We start from the raw sequence: 12,480 nt of genomic DNA, 5'->3' as shown, positions 1-12,480 counted from the left end.
TCTAAGGCAGCTGTTATGTAAACAGCTGGCCAAAGACAATGCTAATGCTGATTGTGCAAAAACTATACAGGCTCTGCCGGGAGACCCCTCGTTGATTGACATGGTTCAGGCGTGTGGTAATGTAGGTACCATAGATCATGAGATCTCTGCTTTAGCAGCTGCCATGTAGCACCATCAGATGATGTCGGGCGGTGGTCAACAGAAACAGGGCAAGAATAATGGCAAAAATAAGAAGAAGCTACAGCAGCAGAAGGCTGACACGCCTACCTTTTTGTGTGCTAAGTGCAAAAAGCCAGGTCACTATGCAAACCAATGCAAATCGTAAAACCTGTTGCTGGCCAGGGAAACAGTCAGACGAGTGCTCTGGGGTGCAGCACACAGATACAAGCACTGCCACAGAACCCAGTGCTGACACAGGTTTCCCCAGCCAGCATGCAGCCAGCACCCAGGATTCCACCCGTGTGGATGTACACATCACAGCCACAGTTGTCCTAGACTCTGTCAGGGTGCAAAAGGTTCCTCTGGACACCTTTGGCCCTATGGGTTAGAGACTGAGTGCACTGCTTATAGGAAGATCTAATGCCACTCTCCAGGGAATCTTTGCTCACCCAGGTGTCATTGATGCTGATTTTACAGGTCAAATTTGTTCTATGGTTTCTACACTATGTCCCCCGTCACTATCCCAGCAGGAACTCATATTGCCCAACTTGTATCTTTTCATTCATCTGTTCTCAGGGCTGATCAACAAGGTCGTAAAGACGGCTGGTTTGGATCTGCAAGTCTGTCACAAGTCTTTTGGACAATGAATATCTCCGATCAGCACCCACAGATTTTGGGCACTCTGATGATACCAGGCACCACCCCACCTCCAATTCAACTCAGAAGTTTGATTGATACTGGGGCGGATATAACAGTGATCTCTCTTTCTGCCTGGCCTCCCACATGGCCGATGGCCCTGCTTGGCCAGGCTATTAAAGGTTTGGGGGGTTCAGCACAGACCTCTGTGAGTCTAGAGCCTGTGTTGATCAAAAATGTTGAAGGGCAGACTGCTACAGTCTGACCCCATGTTACCACAGCCCCGATCAACCTCTGGGGGTGGGATGTTTTGGTGGAGTGCGCATTGAGGCAAATTTCTGATCGGGGTCACTGAGGTGAAGGGCAGGAATTATCCTATGATGCCTTTACGGTGGTTGACTGATACCCCTGTTCGGCAGAACTAGTGGCCTCTACCAAAAGTTAAATTGATAGCCCTTCATCAATTGGTTCAAATGCAGTGATGGAGAGCATGGGGGCATTGCAGTCTGGAACGCCTCCACCCACCATGCTCCCTGCTGGACGGGATGTTTTGGTCACTGATTTGAAGGACTGCTTTCTCACGAACCCCTTGTGTCCTGAAGATAGGCCAAAATTTGTTTTTACGGTGCCTGCAGTGAACAATTCTGAGCTAGGACAGAGATATCAAAGGAAAGTCTTGCCACAGGGTTGTCATAGTAGCCTGACATACTGCAGCAGGCTGCAGTAAGCTCTTTCTATTTATCAGATATACCGAGTAGCTCCTTCCATTGATACTGATGCCTTAAGATCCGAGTTTTCTGTTCTGCTTGGGTATGTTTTTCCGTTGTGCTTTAGGGTGATAAAAGCGAAACAGTCTGATACCAGCTATGGACTCAAAGACAGTTTCTTCAGACTCCAGGCCCAAAGTATAAACAACATGAGAAGAGGAGGGCAGACCAGCCAGGAGAAGAGGAGGATAACACCTTACAATTTGAGACTATTAATTGGATGGTTGACTCCTGTATGTAAATGGACTGAAGTCTATAAAAATGTAAAATCATGTGACCAAGCCCTCTTTTGCATCCACCTTGGAGCCACTCGGGGCAGGGCAGGGGCCACGCTGTGGCACTGTTGCTGCCAGGGTGTGGCCTTTGAAGGCCTTTCAATAAATACCTATTTATTTCGCCTAACTCTGTGTGATCTCTGTTCCAGCTCCTAAAGGCAACAGTTTTTGGCGAGCCAGGCAGGAGAGGAGGCATCTGGAAAAATCCCTGGACTGAGGCCGGCAGCTCTGGAAAGGCCCAGCGGAGGTCCAGAGATATCAGAGCCAAGAACCCTGGGAACAGAGATGTGTGACTGACAAAAGTAAAAAGTAAAAGGGTAAAAAGTAAAAAGTAAAAGGGTATTCTGTTAGTTTAGCATCTGGGTTAGATGCTAATAGGATTTGTAATTTGTAATTTGTAATTTTGTAAAGTGTGAATTTGTTTTGGAGAACCTCAGCACAACAATTCTGCTCTTTATCTATAAGAAGTACCGCCTTCATAAAGAGCAGGTTTGAATTGCAGTGCTCTTGGCTTAAAGCCAAAGAGTGGTGCAGTTAATTAGTGTCTGTGCTGTGGCTCAGAGGGTCATGGTTTCGAATCCTGACTGTTTGGACTGTTTGGTTTGTGCTTTGTTGTATATTTCAGGATATCAGAATGGGTTGCACATCCTCTTCTGAATCTAATAATAATAGTATTCCAAGAGATAGCCCTTTGGGGCTAATATTGAAAAGCTGGGCAAATCTGATTGGAGAGGAGTCCGAGCTTTCAAAACCTGAACTTATTAGACTCTTGGAAAAAATTTGGCCAGTGTATGAATTAGATAATAGAGAAACCTGGCCTAAGTTTGGAAGTTTAAATCGAAAATTAATATCAAGTTTAATATCCCAACTACGTAGAGATAAATTTTTTGAAGAGCTAAAATATACCCGGCTTTTCCTGATATTAGCATGTGAGCTGGACCGGGAAAAGGAGAAAGGGCATATATTAGTCTTAAAGGGTAAAAAGAAGGAGCCAACTTTCAGTAGTTTATGTAAAAATCCAGAGGAAGCAGAGAAAGCAGATTTGAACATGCTTGCACCTGCCATGAAGGCAAAATCGGTCCCAGCTGCGCGGCCCCTCATCCCCCAGCCCCGCAGAGGGGAAAAAGGGGGGGCGCGGCTCAGGCAGGGCCCCGGTCAGTGAAGGAGGAGGAAGGCGGGCCCTGGCACACACTGCCCGCGCTGCCGTCCCCGGCACTGCCCACGGGGATCGGGAAAGAGGGAAAAGATAACCAGTGTGTGCAGCCTTCGGTGCCGCCCCGAGAGGAGGGGCCGGGGGACAAGGCCTTTTACGAAGAAGGCGGAGAGGGAACCGCCCATGGGAGAGGTGGCACCTCCTCTGCTCTTAGGCTTGATAGATACTGCGGCAACCCCGAAGGCCAGGGCGCGACCCCTCCTCCCGCAGCCCCGCAAAGGGGAAAAAGGAGGGGGAGCACGGGAAGCGGGGTGACAACAGGGCATGAAATGGAAGTGGCTGCAGACGAAGAAGAAATTCATTTTTCACGTCCCCAAGAAAGAAGCGGCCCTGAGCAGTGCCCCGCGCCTCCCCGAGCTCGCCGCGCCCGGCCCCCGCCTCGCCAAGGGCGAATCGGGCGGCCGCCGCTGCGCAGGTTAAGCAGCGCCCAAGACAGAGAGCTAAAGCTGCTGCAGCGGGGCGTGCTGCTGTCGGAGCTGCGTGGCTGCTGGGTGCGGCTCCACAGCAACCCCAACATGCTGCGGGTGGGTGACTGCTGCAGATGCCCCGCGCTCTGCGGGCCCGTGTCCACCTCCGTGCGGGTGGAGGCTGCAGCGCCTGCCTGTGCGCGCTGGCCGGTTTGCAGCTCCGCACCCACCGCACTACCCACTGCTGGGTCTGTGTGCAAGTCACCAGCTGGGCCATCATCAAAGTCTGTCGCTAGGTCTCCTTCGCCCCCTACTTCCAGAGTTACTCTGGTATCGAGAGAGATTTCGAGTTGTCTGGGCTCAGCAGAAACAAAACAGTAACAACTGGAACCTGGTGGGTGACATTGACTGGTTAACTTATCCATGAACTCTGGGACTTAATCCCCAATATGTAATTAAATAATTCTACTTTATAGTTAAATTTAGAACTATAATATATGGCTAGATTTCTTGGTTAAAGAATACTGTTCTTGCACAAGTTGCTGCCATAATCTGTAGGTATCACTGTGAAATTTGCCAATTTCTAAAAGACTTTATTGTGAGTTCTAACTTATTGAGGTGGAGCAAAGGCCACTGGTACACGAATGACAGTGAGCCTCTGTTAGAGCTGTTGTGCTGCTTTCACTCACCCAGGCAGACTAAATTAGCTGCAGTGAGGCTGTCCTGTGCTATGGGCTGTTCCTCTGCCCACTCCTCTCCTGGGAGCAATCTGGCAGGAGCGGTATGAAAAGAGTCAGAGCCAGAGCTCAGAGCAGCAGGGCTGGGCCAGCACTGAAACAAAATGAGCCTAAGAGGGAATGCACCAAAACTCAGGGTTTGTAGGGTACTGTCAGTTCTCCCCCTAATCTGTCAAACAGGGCAGCACTGCAGACTCAGGTATGAGGTATTTATGCGCAGCAACTTTATGAGAGTAAACATAGTGGACGTGTCTCATCTCATCAGATAAACATTAGATCCTGCAGTTTGTAAGATGTTTTTGTGCTGTAGATGTGCATGTATGTTTGAGGTGAGCACCTAAATCTGCTGGTGTTTGCAGTAGCTCTGGGTCCCATCTGAGGTGCTGTCTGGTGGAAGCTCTCTGTCTCATGAGCGGGTCCCAGGGGAGACACCTGCGCTGCAGATGCAGCTTGTGGAAAGCAGAGCATTGGATATTTATTAGAATATATCTTCTGCATCTCAATTACCCATTGGGAATCACCCATTTCAGATGATTCCTTTTATGTGCCTGGAATGAAAAGATCAAATATCTAATTTTCTAACAGTTTGTAGTTGCCTGGTGCAGCAGACTGGGATGCAGAAGTCTAAAAGAAAAGATGTTTTGATAAACATCTAATGCTCTCCTGATATATTAATTACTTCAGAATTTAAAAAGGCTTTGCTGCTGAACAATTTTTGACAACAAAGACAAATGTAAATGATGGCGTATTTCCGGTGATTCCTTGTCTATGTTTCTATTCTATGTTTAATTGCTGTTCTTCTTTATTTAATATTTGATTATGTAAAATATTGTTCTTGTTAAGTTGTTTACTATTATTATGTTTGTTCTTCAGTCTGAATTTGTTATTAGATATTTGTCTAATATTAGATATTTCTATTATTATTGTTAGACATTGATTAATTATTAAGTTTCTGTTGCTGGTGAAGTTTAGAATAGAGACTTGACAAGGTAGTAGAGGTCTTGTCAAGCCTCTAAAGGGGGGAAATGATGCCTTAAGATCCGAGTTTTCTGTTCTGCTTGGGTATGTTTTTCCGTTGTGCTTTAGGGTGATAAAGGCGAAACAGTCCGATACCAGCTATGGACTCAAAGACAGTTTCTTCAGACTCCAGGCCCAAAGTATAAACAACATGAGAAGAGGAGGGCAGACCAGCCAGGAGAAGAGGAGGAGGACACCTTACAATTTGAGACTATTAATTGGATGGTTGACTCCTGTATGTAAATGGACTGAAGTCTATAAAAATGTAAAATCATGTGACCAAGCCCTCTTTTGCATCCACCTTGGAGCCACTCGGGGCAGGGCAGGGGCCACGCTGTGGCACTGTTGCTGCCAGGGTGTGGCCTTTGAAGGCCTTTCAATAAATACCTATTTATTTCGCCTAACTCTGTGTGATCTCTGTTCCAGCTCCTAAAGGCAACAGTTTTTGGCGAGCCAGGCAGGAGAGGAGGCATCTGGAAAAATCCCTGGACTGAGGCCGGCAGCTCTGGAAAGGCCCAGCGGAGGTCCAGAGATATCAGAGCCAAGAACCCTGGGAACAGAGATGTGTGACTGACAAAAGTAAAAAGTAAAAGGGTAAAAAGTAAAAAGTAAAAGGGTATTCTGTTAGTTTAGCATCTGGGTTAGATGCTAATAGGATTTGTAATTTGTAATTTGTAATTTTGTAAAGTGTGAATTTGTTTTGGAGAACCTCAGCACAACAATTCTGCTCTTTATCTATAAGAAGTACCGCCTTCATAAAGAGCAGGTTTGAATTGCAGTGCTCTTGGCTTAAAGCCAAAGAGTGGTGCAGTTAATTAGTGTCTGTGCTGTGGCTCAGAGGGTCATGGTTTCGAATCCTGACTGTTTGGACTGTTTGGTTTGTGCTTTGTTGTATATTTCAGGATATCAGAATGGGTTGCACATCCTCTTCTGAATCTAATAATAATAGTATTCCAAGAGATAGCCCTTTGGGGCTAATATTGAAAAGCTGGGCAAATCTGATTGGAGAGGAGTCCGAGCTTTCAAAACCTGAACTTATTAGACTCTTGGAAAAAATTTGGCCAGTGTATGAATTAGATAATAGAGAAACCTGGCCTAAGTTTGGAAGTTTAAATCGAAAATTAATATCAAGTTTAATATCCCAACTACGTAGAGATAAATTTTTTGAAGAGCTAAAATATACCCGGCTTTTCCTGATATTAGCATGTGAGCTGGACCGGGAAAAGGAGAAAGGGCATATATTAGTCTTAAAGGGTAAAAAGAAGGAGCCAACTTTCAGTAGTTTATGTAAAAATCCAGAGGAAGCAGAGAAAGCAGATTTGAACATGCTTGCACCTGCCATGAAGGCAAAATCGGTCCCAGCTGCGCGGCCCCTCATCCCCCAGCCCCGCAGAGGGGAAAAAGGGGGGGCGCGGCTCAGGCAGGGCCCCGGTCAGTGAAGGAGGAGGAAGGGGGCCCTGGCACACACTGCCCGCGCTGCCGTCCCCGGCACTGCCCACGGGGATCGGGAAAGAGGGAAAAGATAACCAGTGTGTGCAGCCTTCGGTGCCGCCCCGAGAGGAGGGGCCGGGGGACAAGGCCTTTTACGAAGAAGGCGGAGAGGGAACCGCCCATGGGAGAGGTGGCACCTCCTCTGCTCTTAGGCTTGATAGATACTGCGGCAACCCCGAAGGCCAGGGCGCGACCCCTCCTCCCGCAGCCCCGCAAAGGGGAAAAAGGAGGGGGAGCACGGGAAGCGGGGTGACAACAGGGCATGAAATGGAAGTGGCTGCAGACGAAGAAGAAATTCATTTTTCACGTCCCCAAGAAAGAAGCGGCCCTGAGCAGTGCCCCGCGCCTCCCCGAGCTCGCCGCGCCCGGCCCCCGCCTCGCCAAGGGCGAATCGGGCGGCCGCCGCTGCGCAGGTTAAGCAGCGCCCAAGACAGAGAGCTAAAGCTGCTGCAGCGGGGCGTGCTGCTGTCGGAGCTGCGTGGCTGCTGGGTGCGGCTCCACAGCAACCCCAACATGCTGCGGGTGGGTGACTGCTGCAGATGCCCCGCGCTCTGCGGGCCCGTGTCCACCTCCGTGCGGGTGGAGGCTGCAGCGCCTGCCTGTGCGCGCTGGCCGGTTTGCAGCTCCGCACCCACCGCACTACCCACTGCTGGGTCTGTGTGCAAGTCACCAGCTGGGCCATCATCAAAGTCTGTCGCTAGGTCTCCTTCGCCCCCTACTTCCAGAGTTACTCTGGTATCGAGAGAGATTTCGAGTTGTCTGGGCTCAGCAGAAACAAAACAGTAACAACTGGAACCTGGTGGGTGACATTGACTGGTTAACTTATCCATGAACTCTGGGACTTAATCCCCAATATGTAATTAAATAATTCTACTTTATAGTTAAATTTAGAACTATAATATATGGCTAGATTTCTTGGTTAAAGAATACTGTTCTTGCACAAGTTGCTGCCATAATCTGTAGGTATCACTGTGAAATTTGCCAATTTCTAAAAGACTTTATTGTGAGTTCTAACTTATTGAGGTGGAGCAAAGGCCACTGGTACACGAATGACAGTGAGCCTCTGTTAGAGCTGTTGTGCTGCTTTCACTCACCCAGGCAGACTAAATTAGCTGCAGTGAGGCTGTCCTGTGCTATGGGCTGTTCCTCTGCCCACTCCTCTCCTGGGAGCAATCTGGCAGGAGCGGTATGAAAAGAGTCAGAGCCAGAGCTCAGAGCAGCAGGGCTGGGCCAGCACTGAAACAAAATGAGCCTAAGAGGGAATGCACCAAAACTCAGGGTTTGTAGGGTACTGTCAGTTCTCCCCCTAATCTGTCAAACAGGGCAGCACTGCAGACTCAGGTATGAGGTATTTATGCGCAGCAACTTTATGAGAGTAAACATAGTGGACGTGTCTCATCTCATCAGATAAACATTAGATCCTGCAGTTTGTAAGATGTTTTTGTGCTGTAGATGTGCATGTATGTTTGAGGTGAGCACCTAAATCTGCTGGTGTTTGCAGTAGCTCTGGGTCCCATCTGAGGTGCTGTCTGGTGGAAGCTCTCTGTCTCATGAGCGGGTCCCAGGGGAGACACCTGCGCTGCAGATGCAGCTTGTGGAAAGCAGAGCATTGGATATTTATTAGAATATATCTTCTGCATCTCAATTACCCATTGGGAATCACCCATTTCAGATGATTCCTTTTATGTGCCTGGAATGAAAAGATCAAATATCTAATTTTCTAACAGTTTGTAGTTGCCTGGTGCAGCAGACTGGGATGCAGAAGTCTAAAAGAAAAGATGTTTTGATAAACATCTAATGCTCTCCTGATATATTAATTACTTCAGAATTTAAAAAGGCTTTGCTGCTGAACAATTTTTGACAACAAAGACAAATGTAAATGATGGCGTATTTCCGGTGATTCCTTGTCTATGTTTCTATTCTATGTTTAATTGCTGTTCTTCTTTATTTAATATTTGATTATGTAAAATATTGTTCTTGTTAAGTTGTTTACTATTATTATGTTTGTTCTTCAGTCTGAATTTGTTATTAGATATTTGTCTAATATTAGATATTTCTATTATTATTGTTAGACATTGATTAATTATTAAGTTTCTGTTGCTGGTGAAGTTTAGAATAGAGACTTGACAAGGTAGTAGAGGTCTTGTCAAGCCTCTAAAGGGGGGAAATGATGCCTTAAGATCCGAGTTTTCTGTTCTGCTTGGGTATGTTTTTCCGTTGTGCTTTAGGGTGATAAAGGCGAAACAGTCCGATACCAGCTATGGACTCAAAGACAGTTTCTTCAGACTCCAGGCCCAAAGTATAAACAACATGAGAAGAGGAGGGCAGACCAGCCAGGAGAAGAGGAGGAGGACACCTTACAATTTGAGACTATTAATTGGATGGTTGACTCCTGTATGTAAATGGACTGAAGTCTATAAAAATGTAAAATCATGTGACCAAGCCCTCTTTTGCATCCACCTTGGAGCCACTCGGGGCAGGGCAGGGGCCACGCTGTGGCACTGTTGCTGCCAGGGTGTGGCCTTTGAAGGCCTTTCAATAAATACCTATTTATTTCCCCTAACTCTGTGTAATCTCTGTTCCAGCTCCTAAAGGCAACAATACCACTGTGTTTATCACCACTCCGGCTTTGCATCCTACAGGTATCATTTGCCAGTGGAATGACACATGATCTGATCCCTTACATGTTCTGGAATGGCTCTTTTTGCCACATCAGCTGCAAAAGACAGCAAGGATGATGTTTGAATTGTTTGCCCAATGGATACTCAAATACCGTCAACAGTGCGTGCAATTGATAGCAGCAGACCCCGCAAGGATTGTATCTTCTGTGGAGCGGGAGTTGTTTGAAGGGGGCTTTGTTAATAGTGTTCCCTTGCAAAGTGCGCTGCAAGATTTTAGAGGGCAGATTGCTTATTATCTGCCCAGCCATAAGCTATTGTAAATGGCAAAAACAATCAAGCTGTTGTTGAGACTCAAAAATAGTTGGGTATCAGTGCAAGGCCCTGCCATCTTCACTTATGGGTCAGGCAAAATAGAGAAGGCCATTGTTACCTAGGAGGATGAGTCTGGTTGGCAAATGCTGGAAGGCCATGAGGCAGGTCCTGCTCAAATAATTGAGTTGAAAGTGGTGACATGTCATTCCAACGGTTTTCTCAGGTACCTTTGAATTTGGTCAAAGCATGTTCTTGACAAAGAGAAAAGGCAAGAGGCTGGTAAAGCACCAGCCGATTGGGAAAAGAAATCACCTTACTGTGCCGTAAGATTCCAATAATCCTGTTATTCTGAATCATTTCACGTCATTACAGGCTCCAGATGAGACACGCCTGCCTCAAGCGAAGGTCTTTGTGCCGGACTTGACCACGAACAAGTGGGAAGGCCGGCATAAACCCCTCGTTTGGGGTCGCGGGTATACTTGTGTCTCAACGGACACTGGGCTATGCTGGCTACCTGCAAGGTGTGTCCGCCCTGACCTGCCACATCAGAGGCACAATGTAGCCGATGAACAGCCTTCGAATGTTGAACAACATACCGATCACCAGCCAGACGGTCCCTCTACAAGCAGAGGATGAGCATTCATCTGTTCCCTTGGAACTGTTTTAAGTCATTGAGACATTGTTAGATAGGTTTTCTGGAATGTATTAGAAATGATAAGTCTGGTGAATGCTGGTGCGTTTTTGTTATTGTATTAGAATTAGCTTTTTAAGGAAAAAGCACCAGGTGTGAAGATTTCTGTGGGCACTTCAGGTGCCCCCAGATCTCCTGAGTTGTGTTTCTTCTCCGTTGCAAAGAGCCCTGTGGGTGATTACAAACACTTCTCATTCTTTTCCTTTTTTTAAACTAAAAGGGGGACCTATTGACACTGCTGAAGGCCTAGGCAAATTTCAGCCAAGCTTTTTCTCAGGGTCTGAGCTTCTTTCTCAGGCCGTGACACTTTCTCAGCTCCAGCTAGGATTTTTCCCAGGGTGATAGCTTTCTTACAAATAGAAAGAAATTAATAAACATAAGATTAACACCTGGTGTTGACTGTGGAACAGTGCATGATGTATGTGTGTGTTGGTTTCATGTGATAGGGGGGAGGGGTGGATTCACCTCAGGGAAAGCACCACGAGGCCAGGGGGGTAGGAGGGCTGTCCGGTCTCTGAGGATGCATACCCTGTGGGCTGCTGGGACCAATCAGAGAGCTGGTTTGGTGATGGACAGCTCGGGAAAACAATTGAAAGTTATTTCGCTTTCATAAATCAGATTGCTAAAGCTAATTTGTTCCCTTTGGCCTTCCAGCCGCCAGGCTGAAAGCAACCCTCTGGGGGCCCTGGCTCTGGGCGGCCCCAGCTCTGGCCTGGTGGCCCCCAGCTCCGCATGGCTCCGGCATCGGCCCAGGCCCTGCTGGCCCCCAGCTCACCTTGGCTCAGCTCTCCACCTGGAAGAAGCCTCCAGATGCCCACGTGGCTTCTTCATGATCTGGATACAATTTTAAATTCTTTATGCCTGGATAAGATTCTCAATGTCCTGAGCTCCCCTGGATGAGAAGAAATAAAGCATGGAGTCCACAAAGTCAGCAGAATGAAGATAAAGTTCCTGATGGGAAGAGATTGAAAAGATGCAACTGATAAGTAGCTGAAAACCATTTTTGTGGGCTAAGGGGATTGTGACTACATTAAAATTCCTTTAAACTGTGAAATATGGGGAGGTTTGGATGCTTGAGAAGAAGACTTTTTTGCCTCGGGGAAATGGAGCTCTCTCTGTTCTGGGACTGGAATATGAACAGACATATTTCATAGAAAAGGAGATGAAGAGAATTTTATTTTTCAGTAGCCTGCCTTTAAAAGTGGTATCCCAAGTATGTAACATAACCCACAGCACAGCTCTGAAAGGACTGTGGAGATGGCAGGAGAGTCATAATCTGCAATATTTTCCTGGGCGGATGTAGATTGTGAAGGTGAAGACACCCTCTAAGCCTAAATTGAAAAAGGAACTTTTCTCTTTTAAGTAAACTGAACTGATTGTTTGGGTGGATAACTGACTGAAGTGTTCTCTCTAAGTTGTTGGTAAGGAATGTGGAATGAAGGGAGGAGGGAACAATCTAAGAATCTTATTCTGAATTCTTTTTGTGTTATTAATAAATTTCTTCTTGTACCTTTTTAAGTTTTGAGCCTGCCTTGTCTCTACTCCTAAATCCTATCTCTAAAAAAAATTAAATATAATAAAATTGGCAAAACCCAAGTCACACCGTGACAACATGACGTGGGATGTCTTTGCCTATTGCCCAATAAACTGCTGTCCCATTTGAGATGCACAAACAATCCTCTAAATATATGTCGAGTTTTTTTCCTTCCACCCAAAAAGTGTATTGCTATTATTTGCCACTCATAGCAAACAGCAACAGTTCCCTGCCAAACCATGGTATAAATGACTGCTGCTTCTCCTCTGATGTGCTACACCAACTCTCATATTTTACCATGTACGACATCTTGCTAAGTGCAGCTCATTCAGCAGCTGAGCAAGGGGATGCAGGTGGCAGCCAGGCCTCCTGATCCAGAAATGGCTGCAAAAGCGCAGTCAATGAGGTCACTGAGAATAATCCCCACATCAAAGAGGACCCAGGAAGGAAAAAGGGAGTCAATCTCTTTGGAGACAGGGACAGGAACTTGTACATGAGAAAGCAATAGCAAAAATCTTCGGTTTCAGAAAAAGTTACTAATTGACACAGACTGCTGCTCAGCCAAGATCATTCTCCATTCCTGAACTTCGAAAAGGCGAAACACTTAACAGAGCCGGGAA

General features: G+C 46.7%; 1 protein-coding gene and 1 long non-coding RNA gene across 2 annotated transcripts in view; one reads left to right on the top strand and one right to left on the bottom strand.

Annotated features, from left to right (window-relative positions):
• The window catches only part of LOC130265847 (zinc finger protein 208-like), a 282,407-nt gene that overhangs the window by 253,303 nt on the left and 16,624 nt on the right, over positions 1–12,480 (top strand). The window lies entirely within an intron of this gene.
• The window catches only part of LOC130265865 (uncharacterized), a 57,456-nt gene that overhangs the window by 41,947 nt on the left and 3,029 nt on the right, over positions 1–12,480 (bottom strand). Inside the window, exon 2 of the long non-coding RNA XR_008842687.1 lies at positions 11,102–11,277. This is a non-coding gene — a long non-coding RNA (uncharacterized LOC130265865). The remainder of the gene's footprint in view (positions 1–11,101; positions 11,278–12,480) is intronic.

This window comes from Oenanthe melanoleuca, linkage group LGE22 (genome assembly GCF_029582105.1).
Source record: "Oenanthe melanoleuca isolate GR-GAL-2019-014 linkage group LGE22, OMel1.0, whole genome shotgun sequence".
Lineage (NCBI taxonomy): Eukaryota > Metazoa > Chordata > Aves > Passeriformes > Muscicapidae > Oenanthe > Oenanthe melanoleuca.
This window is presented reverse-complemented; position numbering and strand designations above follow the sequence as displayed.